General features: G+C 40.0%; 1 pseudogene; it reads left to right on the top strand.

The window, feature by feature from the left end:
• Positions 1-14,500, top strand: part of LOC113834189 — a 109,378-nt pseudogene that overhangs the window by 965 nt on the left and 93,913 nt on the right.

Genomic DNA, 14,500 nt, shown 5'->3' with positions numbered 1-14,500 from the left:
ATGCTAATTGAAACTCAAATATGTGATGAATCCAAGGTGTTTCAGTTAGTGCTCACCTGTGCATGCAAATTTGATTTCATCTTTCGTAAGTAGTAAAGTTATATGCAAAAAAAAAAATGGAGCCCAAGGTGATGACTGATGCTAGGAAATCTGAGAGCTGTTGTAGGATCCAATAGAGCTGAGGTTAAAGAACTCTGTGGCTGTTGTTCCTCTAAAAGCAAAGGACAAGGGCAGCAACCAGTTTGTAGCTTAGGATGTGAGCAGTGCTACAAACCACTTGTGTAAGAGCTTGCCAGACTCTTTCTCAAGTGGCATGTATGTTTCCAAAGGACACAAGTATGTAGGGTAGAAAGCAGCATGCACACATACACTTACATACATGCGCATCATTATTGATAGAAGTGCAGACAGCAAATGACTCCCCCAAGGCATGAGAAAATACACGTTTCTCAGGTCCAACTAAATGAAAATGGGATGAATTCTTGCCCCTGAGAACGGGACACTGATTCACTTATTATAAGTGAAAACATAGAGATGATCAAACAGCCTACTAATATCAGTGAAAACACTGTCCCACTGACATGCCATGATGGCAAAAGATTCCAAAGGGAGTGAGTCTAGAGAGTGGAATGAGCACACTGACCAGGAGAAAGGTGGGAGTATCTGTAATGGTTTTCAGTGCTCACAAGCTCCAATGTGACTTCCCGTATTTCATCATGTAGTTATCTGTGTATATATATTAGCAGTCTGCAAAGGGGAAAAAGTGTTACAGATAGCATACACCCCTATAACTAACATACTTACAATGTCGTTCAGGGAATAAAACCTTAAAATATGCAAACAACTCCAGGTCTAATGCTCTATTATAGTGGGAAATTACCAATACGGAGTCAGGTAAAAATATAAGGGTATTTAATAGGGAAAAGTATTACTTACAGAGCGACCTAGCCAGCCGGCGTGGCAGCAGTCTGTATGCAAGCCCAAAAGAGAGGCCGAAAGCAAAAACGCAGTCACCCTACGTCCACTGACCAAGCCCTCGAAAGCTTTCGAGGGCGTGGTCGGGCACATCTGTAGCCAGCCCCTAAGTAGGCGTGGCTACAGCTTCCCCTACAATTCCCCTTTTAGTCTAAAAGAGGATAAAAACTTAACAGTTTAAAGTATCCAAAATTAACAATCATAAAGGTAAAATATAAGAAGATACAACACTCTATGAAGTACAATTACAGGCCACTTATACCTATTTAATTATAAAATTGTGAATCTAATGTTCATTATTTCTTGAAAGCAAACAATATGATCTTACTAAAAAAATGTGAAATCCTGCATGTTAGTTAATTCCATTCTGTCGTTCCATAAAGTATACATATGTCAAAGGATTGTGTTGTGAACAATAGACATGTAATTTTAAAATTTTTATTATTTTAAATACTCATATTTACATATCCATTCCCCAATTCCCTCCCCCTCTCCCCCTTCTCCCATGTTCCCCACCCAACCTACCCCAACCCACCCCCCACGCCCCACCCCAACTCCTCCTCAGGGATAGTGAGGCCCTCTACCAAGGACCTTCAAAGTCTGTCATATTGTTTGGGGGAGGGTCTAAACCCTACTTGCTGTATCTGGGCTGCAATAGTATTCCTCCATAGGGAACCGGCTCCCAAAGTCCATTTGTGATCTAGGGATAAAGATTGGCTCCACTGTTAGAGGAGCCGTAGACTGTCTTGGGCTCCTAGCTCGTACCCACATTCAGAGGGTTTGGTTTGGTCCAACGCTCTTTCCCCAGCTTTATGACTAGGGTCTCCATTCTATCAGTAGGTCAGGTCCACTGTTTCTGCAGGTCTCTCCATCCCCGTCTTGGCTTCTTTGCTCAACCTTTCTCCCTAATAAAGGAACTATATCTAACAACAACAAAAAACAGACTACAGTGCTTCATTCCAAAGGAAAGCAGTTTTCACTGTGGAATTTCAGATACTGTGACAGGTTCATAGAGTAGTAATTAATGTAGCAATTACTCTTGTTTCCCCTAGAAATTCTCCAGAAACAATTACTCGTCTTGTCTGCAGGTAAATGACTTGAGTAACTCATGGTGGAAAGACAGCACTTTGCCCCATTGGTCTTCATTTGTCTCTCAGGACTTGTGCATCAGTATTCGTGACTTCCCATATTCTATGCTAAACTTGGTGTCTAAAATTATCATCCAACCATGTACCCAATGGATCATTTGCTTTTCAATGAGAATAATAGAGGGTCTGCAGTGTAAACAAGGATGAGAGTCAAGATATTTGAACCTGGAGCCTGGTCATTCAGAGGGACCCCACTGGGGAACTTGGTAACTCAGGGGCATCACAAAGCCCTTCTCCAGAGAAGCCAACCTCCAGAAGGACAGGACTCCAGTAAAAGAAGTTAAGAAGGGGCTATTGATGCAGTCTCCCCATACCTCTGTTTTGGGGTCTACCACCATAGAACACTGAAGTTCTCCTGGCTTAGCATGGATCAGCCTTGTCTTCTAGTTATTCTTAATTATAGAAGGCACATGTATCAATAGCTTAAGAAGTTTATTTCATATGGCACACATGTTCAGGCTACCTAGCTAAGTTGACCACATTATTTGAAGAATACCTCTCTTCATCACTATTCTATTCTATAACACCAAACAATTTAATTATAATTTCTAAGAAACATCCCCCCAAGTATACATGCTTCCCAGGGAACTTCCATTTCTTGAATAGCCTTAATTGTGCTTATTTTAACCTCAGAGGAAAATTAATTTCAAGGCTGTGAAGATTTAACTAATTAACAGTAAACTCCAACTCACCAGTAATTCATATGTGTTACACTAAAGAAAGAAATCAGAGCACTTCCCCTTAGTGTCATTTGCTCAAGAGCGAACTCAAATTTGAATTCTCCACTTCACTCTCCCCCTTGTCAGTTGTATGAGTTTGAGTCTGTGCCATAATTAGGCTAAATTATGGATCTATCCCTGAGTCTCTGTCTGCTTTCTCTTTTATTGAACAGCAGATAAAGCATCACATGGGAAAGGAATGAAGAATACTTTCCAGAAATCTTTAACAGCATTCTAAGTTGCTGACTCAAACTGACCCCAATTGACTCAAATAACAAACAGTACTACAAACTTCTTTGTTTAACAAGCAGCATCCAAACATTGTGTTTAGCATTTATGGCAGATATTTATCTTATAAGATTGCTCTCCACTGCTATTTTTGCTGTTTCCAGCAAATGATTATTAGAATACACATGGATTACTCTGGGTGAAGTGTATGGAACAGCACATAATTTAAGATTACAGCTATGCACTAGCTTAGGTTATAAAAGTTGATTATATGGGACATCCAAGACAAGTAAGATTGACTGTTACATTGTTCTCTTAAAGGCAAGTTAGACAAACAGGCTGTACACACAGTAGGATGGCAGTCTTGACTCTTAAGTGACCCAAGAATATATTAATAACTCAGTTGTGAGCTACAGAAGAAGCTCCACTATCTTAGAAATTAATAGATATAATGCATTGTCACACATGACCATTTAGTTGAACTACTTATAACCCTAAAGTTATTTACTTATGTCACTTTTATGGCAGGGGCCAGTCTATGACATGTGAACTGCAAGTACTCAGAACTCCTGCCTTACACCTAGAACTTCTGTTTCACCTTCCTGTTCATTATTCTGTTTTTCTTGTAATCCATCTCCTACTCTTCTTGAGGTCCACTCTACCAGTTGGCCATCTCTTAACCATTAACAAGAAACACATCTAACATCTTTCTAATCCTATTGAGTTCTTGAACAGAGACTAATATGTAGTTCAATTGGTACTGTGCCTGCTTACCTGGCATGAATTTCCCAGGAAGATGTGAACAAATGTCTCTTCATCCCAAAAGAGACACTAATGGAAGACCAAAGAAATAATTCCATCCAATTCCAGCTTGATGAATCAATGAGTTTATTGGAGTTACTTACAGAAACATGAATGAGAAGTTATTGATAGGAGCATGAGTAATTCAATATCACTTGCATTACAAAAATGAAAGCACCACCCAGTAATCCCAGGTAATGACTCTCAAAGACTGTATAATTCATTTCCTCCCTAATATACCATGCCCCTCAAAGTCACCTGTAGCCGTGGAAAAGTACCCGGTAGAAAGGAATGAATGATGAATGGCTGGAATCTTAGGTAAGAGTTTCATTACCCCTCCCACTTTCATTTTTATAGGTGATGCTTACAGTCTGTTATCACCATAGACTTAACTGTTGCTGTACTCGCTTGTTATTCATCTATTTTATTTTTACTATTTTTGTAAAATATTTTTATTATTGCTTGACACTTCCATAATTTAGATGATGAACTTTAGCCATTCTTACCCCTAACTCCCTCTATGCTTTTCTTTTATATATTTGAACCCTTTCATCGTCAAAAGTCTATATCCTATTTTTATTTGTTTCATTGGACCAAGGCATTCTGTGGGTCACTACAGCAATCTGCTCTATGGTGCTGATGGCCATTGTCTTAGTTATTTTTTGTGTGTGTGACTATGATAAAACACCATAACCAAAACTGCCTGTGAAAGAGTTCCTTTTGGCTTTTGATTTCAGAGGGAGAGTCTATAATGGAATAGAAGCATGTGGGTGGAACAGGAAGCTGAGACTTAATTTATTTAATTACACACAGGAAGCAGATAAAGCAGACTATGTGAGTGGCAATGCTATAAATTCTCAAAGCCTGCCCTCCTCCCACCCCCAGTATCACAGTTTCTTCAGCAAGGCTGTACCTGCTGAGAGTTCTATAATTCTCAAACAGCACCAACAACTTGGAACCCAGTGTTCAAATATGTGACCTTATGGGAAAAATTCCACATTCAGATCACCACAGTCATGTCATGTCTAAAGTTAATTTTGCTATAGTACTTTACCCCTTTCCCTGGCTCTGAAGTTTTGTCTTACTTTTCTTCTACATATTGTTTCCTTCACCTTAGAGGAGATGATATACACATGATTCTTTTCTTAAAATTTTGCCACAATAATAGTCACTTATTTTTAGTAGCTTCATTAGTGACAGATGTCTATACACTAGAGATGAAAGGGGTTTTTTTGAACAAAGGAAGACAAATGTAGTAGTAACATAATTGTTTAGAAGGTACTGACAGGCATATCACATCTACTTAATAAAACAATTGAAGTATGTCCTCCATAGGATGTATCTATCACTTCCTAGCCAAGTTTTCTGCCTTAGATTGTGTGTGTGTGTGTGTGTGTGTGTGTTCCCTACTGTATACTGAGACTTTAATGTGGATAGAAGTTTCTGTCCCACCCAGTCCCACAGCTGTTTAGTCTTAAATAAACACACAGTGGCTTATATTAATTATAAACTCTTTGGCCTATGGCTCAGGCTTCTTATTGGCTAGCTCTCTCTTAATTATTAACCCATTTCTATTTATGTATCTCCATGTGGTCTTGGCTTAACAGAGAATGGCTGGGTGTCCTACCTTCCTGGTAACTACATGGTGTCTTCCAGACTCCCCTATTTAATCTGTTGGACTAAACATCTTTATTCATCAACCAATAAGAGAAACATATGTGCACAGCATACAGAAGGACATCCCCCATCACCTTAATGTACTTGGAAAGTAGTTTACTGTACCAAAAACATTCAAGCCACTGTTACACCAACAGGTACATTTTGCCTTTTTTGCCGATAGGTAATCACTGACAACAAATCTCCAACACTCTACATAGCATCCTCCTATACTATAAATGCTAGCCAACAAGGAGTAAACTTTTGCCTCAGTCCCAGTTTGATTTCCCCATCAACAGAGCATGCAACATCTTACCAGTTAATTCTTACATACAACCAATAAATGGACCAATAACCTATATGGTTTAAGGATCCTAGACAGACAACAAAAAAATAGGGAGATAACTCATGCTTGGCATTCAAATTTTTATTTGTCATCATGGCTTCTGGGCATCTTCTTTCACACATGCAGGACACCTTCTTTTAATTCTTTAGCTTATGTTTTACTGTTCTTCCAGTTGCATTTGAAATGTGTGAGATAGTCAGCAGTTATTATTATTTCATGTCATGGACCTTTTTGAAAACAGAATGTGGGAAGAATTTCTGAAGTGCTACCCACTGCCATCCATTTGAAGTAGGGAGGAATTGGTCTTGGGACTCAACAACTAAGGGGAAAGATTTTAAAATGTTATCAAGCTCCAGTATAGACTTAGCTTTCTATTTTATACAGCTATCCCTATGAATCATGATTTATCCGTTAGCCACAGCTGGTGGCTAAAAGTCCTTTGTGATAGGCAAATAATTTCTACCTTTACAGGCTCCTACTTCCTTCAACCACACAAGACATCTCTTGACCACCAGGCAAAAATGAGCAATGTCAATATGCAGGATGTGTCTCAGCAACATTTCTGCCCCCACCACACTAGTCTGCACAGGAGGCATGTCTATGGGAGGATAATGCTCACCCATATGATAAGCTTAGTTTTCTTTTAACTGAAAGAATTTATCTGCATATCCATCAACTGATTCCCATTGTTTCAAGTGCTTTAGGGAATTTCCATGGGTTAAAACATTACTAGCTTCCCAAATCCACCCATCCCCAAGTATTCTGCACATCAGCAAAGGAATAACAAATCTGCAGGTGACTAGGAAACCTCTGGTCTTCTGCAGGGAGCCTTGGCTTGCCTGTTCAGAAAGCAGGTAAGGTAGGTGTTATCCTAGGAGAGCTCCTTCAACAATAAGAATCTCTTCATTCGCAAATATTATATTCCATCAGGAACCTCAATAAAACAACTAAGACCCTATACCTATCCAGAAATCTCTGCTACATTAATCTCTTTCTTAACTTTCCTATGAAAATAATATTATCAATTTCACTGAACTGGATATCAAGCCTCACTTCTCTCGTGCTCAGTTCTCTTACTATAAATTTTATATCAATTTTCCTATCAGTATGCATCATCATACCTAGCATAGGACATGCCCTATATGTGAGCTACTTGGACAGATAACAATATATTCTCTGGTCTGTCAGCAATTTGGGGACATCCTTGTACTTCTTTTACAGACCACATTTGTCAGGGAGGTAGGTATTATACTTCATAAGACATAGAGAAAGATAGTTTCTACAGGATTTTCTTCACAACCTACCTTGCTTTCCCTCTAGATAGACAGCTTAGTCTCAGTTGTGTGTTTCTTCCTCCATAGGAATAATCATGCAACTGTTGACACAGCATGAAGGCATGCCATTCTGTATTACATGAAAAGATACTGGGCTTGGCCCTGCAAATGGTCCTCTCCTCAACTATAGTTGCCTAACTTCTCACTCATAGGTAAGGCCATGCAACTGATCTTTCTAAGTTCATATCACGTCCACATTTGAGAACCAACTTGTTGTGTGAATACTCCCAGAGAGATGTAAGTAAGTCTATTCACTCCAGATAGGACATTGACAGTAAAACAAAATAATAATTCCATTCAAGTCCAGCTTGGTAAAACAATGAACTTAACTGATCCTCGTTAGAGGAGCGTGGGTGACACATCACCAAAAAGTTCCATGCAGCATAGCAATGGCCTCATGAAAGTTTACGTTCTGTTATCTGTCAACCTATTTCTTGTATCTCTAGTGCATCCCAATACCACATGCAGCTGTGGGCAGTTGGATGGCTGAAATCTCAGATAATGGTCATGTGACCCTCCCATTTGCTTCTATGAGAGAACATTAATAGTCCTGTTAACATTACCATCCATCTAGGTACTGCTGTGTGGTTTCACTTACTCCATTGCCATGATTACTAAATCAAGGTTTAGGTCACCATGGCAATCCCTGCTACATGATAACAGCGGACAGGTTAGACCTGTAGGAAGTCATTTCACTATTACACATTTTCTAAATGCTGGACACCATATGATATGTTGGAATACCCAGAAGTGTATAAACATGATATCTAACTTAGTTAGTTGCTTTCTGTTAGAAAAATAATGGGGAAAAAAGTCTTCTGCCAAGTTAGAGGAGCGCTTTTGCAGTAATCAAATTTTAAGTTCCTATTTCAGTGGAAGGATAGCTGTATAAGGACAAAATGTAAAAAGATTTATAACTCAAAATCTATTGGAGGGAAGTCAACAGAAGTGAACAGGGTCAAAACATACTGCCTCAAGGTATAAGAAACTATGCAGTCAGACCATAGATGGGACTATGCTGGGAGGCACCTAGAAAAAAATCAAATGTTTTTAAATGGTTTTAGCATGTACTTTCCTTTCCAAATACAAGCAACAGTATATTCCCCTGTTAGGGAGAAAAAAGTCAGGCAATGAAACAATTACAGGGAAAATAGAGCAGTGTGTTTGTTTACAGCATACAAACAATGTTGTAAATGTTCTTGGGTTTAACTGGGGCAGTATGAATTCAAGCATGGAAAAGAAAAGACCAGTAAAACGCCCCTACTCTTCTGTGATACCGTAATACTTTATTTTGTTCTAGTACACACAATTTCTCACCCACAGTCCTACTTGAGATATTTATGGCAGAAATAGACACAAGTCTCTCATTTCTATTGCTTTTACTTTTTATCTTCCCTATCCTGGCCATGAATAAAGCATTTATTCACCATAGCTTTCTGCTTAGAATAACCTTGGTCAATAACACTCTCTCAATAGTTTTGCTGTCTTCTGCTCTTAAGGTCATCTCAATTCCCATCTCAGGGACACAATGCAGATTTCATAACTGGTCTAATGGGCTAACCTCACTGAGCAGAAAATCAGGATATTCTTATGTACAGAAAACTAGATGACTGTGTCCCTGGACTAGCAGCAGCATAGCCAGAGGCACAGCTCCTTGGTGCTGTCTGCAACAACCTTTGCCCAGGTGAGGCCAAGACTCTTGCCTGTGTTACAGGAAAGAATTTCAGGGTGAGGCTCTATGAAGCAAACCTGGAGTTTATTAGGAGATTCTTTTAATGTAGAATCAAGAACAGCATTAATTGAAAAGGACTGCACATATCCAAGTATGATCCTGGGCTTCTCAACAGAGACATGCTAAGTGTGTTGACAATGTATTGTGTAAAGTTGGGTGGCTTCTGAAGTCACATCCCAGGGGATTGCTGAGGTGATTTGTTTTCTTTTGCTAGACTTGTTTCTTCATTTTTGTAAGTGTGATCTTGTAATCCAGAGGTTACAAGAGTCAAAGGAATCATAGGCCACAGGGGACTGAAGACATACATTTTCACTGTAAACGAAGTTTATAGTCTTCTCTATGAGATTCCCAGAAAATGGTGGATTCAAAGGTGTGAAAGAAGGGTGCACCATGTGGATTTAGGCCTTCAGGATGGCTCATTTTAATATTTGTGTTCAAAATAGGTCTATATAAGAAAGAATCTTATTTCTATGCAGGCAATCTTCACAGAAAAAAAAATGTGTTAATAAAGCTGGAATTCTTGACTCTTCACTGAGACTTCAACCAGACTTCAGAATGAGGGTTTTTTCCCATCTCCATGTTCCCTTCATTTTTCCCTGTCCTACTCTGCCTCACCAGGAATACTAACCTACCACTCAAGGCTTCACACTACCTCTGCTGCATCACGAGACTGACCCATTTCAGTTACTTACTCTGTGTTTGCTTCCAGCACACTGCCTGAGGCAGGTGACACGTTTCCTATTTCAAAATAGCCTATAGGTTTATTGATGTAAACAGCATAGATTTCCCAGGCTGACAGTCTTTGTACAAACTATATCTTCTTCTTGTGACTCAGTTTCCCCAACTAGAAAGAAAGGCTGCTGTGAGTCTTTATCTGTCCTGTCCGCTAGCTCCCAAATCACGACACAGATACTTATTATTAATTATGAAAGCTCAGCTGATAGTGTAGGCTTGTTTCTAAGTAGCTATTATAACTTACACTAACCCATTTCTATTAATTTACATGCTGCCATGTGGCTCAAAGGTTGTTACCTCATCTCCTACATGTCATGCTTTTTCTAAGTCCCCTTGTGACATCACCCTTTTTCTTCCCAGAGTTCTCTGTGCCTAGAAATCCTACCTATTGACCATTTGGCTTTTTATTAAATCAATCAGAGTGACTTATATTTACATCGTATAAGCAAATATTTGGAAACAAAAGACTTCCTTTTGAATAACAGGTTTGGAAGCATTTCTAAATGTTTTAAAATTGACTTTGAAAAACCATAAACAAAAGCAATGTTTCGATTTTTCTTCTCCACTCTGGTTTTCTCCTCTTTTAAAAACATTTATTAGAGAATTTCATCCATGAGTACACCACATTTACATCATTGAAACCCTCCCTCTCCCCCTCCAGCTCCTCTCAAATTCATGACCACTTCTTCTGTCATTATTGTTGTCATGGTTTTATCTTCTTAATCAATATATTCTTATTCCAAATAATGCAGATTGTTTCCGGGTTAATTAGATAGATGTGCTAAGATGGATTTCATGAGAGAGATCCTTTTGCAAGGCTGACTACTTGCAGAAGAGGAAGCTGGGATAAAAGGTTCAACAGCAAACCACAGAACAAATGAAAATTCTTATAGACATGAGGCAAGAGTGTCTGGGCTTAGAGGGGAGGGATGTCTGAGCCTACAGGAGAGAGACAGCTGAGTTCAGCAGGTTAAGGAAGTACTAGAAGAACATGAGGCATGCCCGATCCCCTCTACAGGGGCAGAATCTGGGAACTATTGTAAATTGATTTCTTAAATTTCAAGACAGCTTGGAATCATCTTGATTGTTTATTAAAATGTAGATTGTTCAACTCTGGGTTCTGATTGAGTGGGTCTCAAGCGGATCCTGAGAACCTACATTTCTGATAAATTTCTATAAGCTGACATTCCAGGGACAACACTAAGAAGGACAATGCTAAAAGGCAGGGATGAACCTTCCAGAGCCTGTCTCACATTAACCTTAAGACAGAAGTGAACAGTGTGTCTGAAGGAACCAGCTCCCTATTTTGACAGCCATAACAGCCTAACACGTGCTTGCCTGACCTTGCCTTGGTCACTAGGAGGTCAGACGCCTGCCTTGTGGCAAGGAACCAATCAGAAGTTAGATGGTGGTGCTGTGCTTTACGGCTCTGGGTGTGCTTTACGGACAAGTGCACAGCAATGACACGGAGAGCATAGCAACAACCCTGGGAGGGCCTATGGGCCATAACAACCAGTTGACCAATCAACACAGGGCAAGTCCTCCAAGTCTGGAAGCACACCAATCCTGAGCCTGTGTGTACCCCTAGACACTTTCCTTATGCTGTCCTATAAGATCTCTGTCCCGTGGGATCTTGGGGTCTTTTCCCAGCCATCCACCATGGTGGATGGATGAAAGGCCCGAGCTAATGGGGTTAGCTCGTTAAACAACTGCAATAAAGCCTCCTGCTGTTTGCATCAAGCTTTTGCCTCCACCTAGTGATTGGGGTTGCAGCAGTCCTGGGCCAAGATCCTGGGGACCTGAGCCTACGGGGGTCTTTCATGTCCTCCTCCTAATTCTTAGAAAATTACTGATGAATGGATCTTCAAATCTTCATTGAGAATAGGTAAAAACAAAGATAATCTATAAGCAACTAAGGTACCTAGTCCTAAAGTACGGTTCAAGAAATTAAGACCACAGAATTGACTACCAGGTTAATCATATATACTAATAAAAAAATCTTCCTAAAATGATCACAAAAGAGATCCAAGTTTAATTTGCAATCCTCTGAATTCTCCAACTATTAGACAAATAAATTATATAACAGTCTTCAAATTATGATCATTGCCTATGTCCATTCATTTTTCAAGTATTGCTTTTAAAACTTATTTTTTTGTTTGTTTGTTTTTGAGACAGAGTTTCTCTACATAGCTCTGACTGTCCTGGAACTCTTTAAATACATACTTTGGATCAAATATTATGACACACATGATCTTAGCCAAAAGACTGAGGAATGATTATGCCAAGAGTTAGGGCAGGCCCTGGAGAAAACTGAGAACGACTGTCTCAAGAAGATTTTAGACTAATATAAAAAGGCAACTCCATAAAGGTAGATATAACAGCTGACATCAGTTTAAATATTGAGCTGTGAAAATTGCTTTAGTTTTAAGTCTGTTGATGTTCTCCAGATACCAGTGGCAGCTTATTTTCACTTTTGATAAGTTAGGAATCGGCAGCTCTGAGACAAAAATTGACTTGGCCATTTTCACTTGTCTGGCAAGTACTTGAGCCAAGATACAACCCAGGCCCTAAGATGCCAAAGTGTGTTCTTGGCCCAGCTCTGACTCAGTCCTCCCAGTGCCTGTGGTGTATAAAGACACCAAGGAACTGAAACTGAGAGGGCTCCCATCCAGGAGTCTGGGAGCCCAAAGAAGAAATTGAAGATAATGATTATGGGACAAGGAGGAAGAGTTCTGCCTTGAACAGACAGCAAAGGACAAAGCTAAAATTTTCCCCTCAAAAGCACATTCAGCCATATTTCTTTTTTAAAAAATTTCTACACTATAAAACAACTAAAGTTTTAAACCATAAGATTCTCTTCAGACAAATGCACAGATATAGTTGGTCAGTCTCAAGGATGCATCTGATAATTACACAAAGAAAATATGCCAAAAGAAAAATAGCTTCCATACTCCTGACACTTTATTTAGTTGACTAAACATAGAGTATCAAGCTTATAAAATGCCCATGAGGTGAGCAAAACTCCTTGAGATGTATAAAGAACATTTAAGAAGAAAAAGTAAAAAGAAAAAAAACCAAAAACAAAAACAAAAAAACCCAACTATTTTGAGATATATTCATGGCCCCTAGTAATTCAGATAAATTACATTACTTTACACAACAGGATAATCACATACAGCCATTATTTCTTGATCAAATATATATGATGCCATTTCTTCCAAATTCCCAGTGTGTTAGCTCTGAAATTCACACAGCTACCTCACTACACTTCTAAATTTCCCGGCTTTATTATTTTTACATAATAGGCAGAGGGGACACACTTTAAATCTACAACCACAGGATCCTGGAAAGGGGTTACGCCCCTGTACAAGATAATAGGCATTTAATAGCACATGCCCCGTCTTTCCTGGCCTTTTTGTTCTTTTTCTGTGAGAAGAAAAATGAACTCGCCTTGTCTCCCCTTAAGAATACACTACTTCAGAAGAGGGAAACAAATGCTGGTCTCAAGTGACCCTAAAGTAGCCCATGCTTTATCTGAAGGTGAGACCTCCCTGAAATTTCAGTACATAATGAGCCTGATTATTTCTTATGCAACAGGAACAACTACAATGAATGTCCTTTCCAATGCCAAGGCCTCTGAAGGTTAGAAAGAAATAGGGACAGAGGCCAGGCTTGGTTTCATAAACATAACTATAACACAGGAGTTCTCTTGAAAGGACTGTGACCTTGGAGCCAGGCTTTTCAAACCAGTGTGGTGGAGCAATCATACCCTGTCAAACCACACCCCTCCTTTAAATGTAAAAGGTACAGGATATCACAGTATTAGGCTTTCATGTTGCAGAGGCAGAAAATAATCACGACTCAATAATTAATGGAGCAAATAAAACCAAATACTATTGTTGCCTCATTTTACAGCTTAGATAAAACCATTTGAAGATAGTGAGTTAAATGTTCAAATAATTGCTGATAAGAAAAGCTTTAGCTAAAGGGGAAGAAGAGGGGGAAGAGAAGGGGGGGGGAGGCAGGAAGAAAACACCTTGCCCATTCTGTGGTGTCCTGGCACTTAGTGGCATGAAGCCAATGGCAGGTAGTGGTACTGTAAGACCCCCGGAAACCTCAGGCTTCCGGGGGCCTCAGCCCAGGACCGAGGTCACCCCAATCACCATGCAGAGTCGAAAGCTTGATGCAAACTGCATGAGGCTTTATTGTTGTTTAACCAGCTAACCCCATGTTAGCTTGGGTCTTTCACCCACCCACCATGGCAGATGGCTAGCAAAGACAGCTGGAACCGGATGCATAGAGATCTTGTAGGGCATCGTAAGGGGAGTGTCTAGGGGTATGCACAGGCTCAGGATTGGTGTGCCTCCAGGCTTGGAGGGCTTGCCCTGTGTTGATTGGCCAATTGGTTGTTATGGCCCATAGGCCCTCCCAGGGTGGTTGCTATGCTCTGAGTGTCATTGCTATGCACTTGTCCGTAAAGCACACCCAGAGCCGTAAAGCATAGCACCACCAGCTAACTTCTGATTGGTTCCTTGCCACGAGGCAAGCACCTGACTTTCTAGTGACTAGGCCAAGGTCAGACAAGCACGTGTTCAGCTGTTATGGCTGCCGACAGGGGCAGGCATCTGACCTTAGTGACTAAGACAAGGTCAGACAAGCTGTTATGGCTGCCGAAATGGGGAGCTGGTCCCTTCAGTACCTCATAACCTCTCAGGAGGGCAAGTAGGATGTTTTCCACATTGAGATTTTGTTCAGGCGCGTGCTCAGTTGCTTTGGCCTTTGCCAACTTGCAAGCATGTTTAGAAGAAACTGGCACGTCAGATTTT

This window comes from Cricetulus griseus, chromosome 2 (assembly GCF_003668045.3).
Source record: "Cricetulus griseus strain 17A/GY chromosome 2, alternate assembly CriGri-PICRH-1.0, whole genome shotgun sequence".
NCBI classification, from domain to species: Eukaryota; Metazoa; Chordata; class Mammalia; order Rodentia; family Cricetidae; genus Cricetulus; species Cricetulus griseus.
Note: the sequence above shows the minus strand (reverse complement) of the source record. Positions and strands in the feature narration are given on the sequence as shown.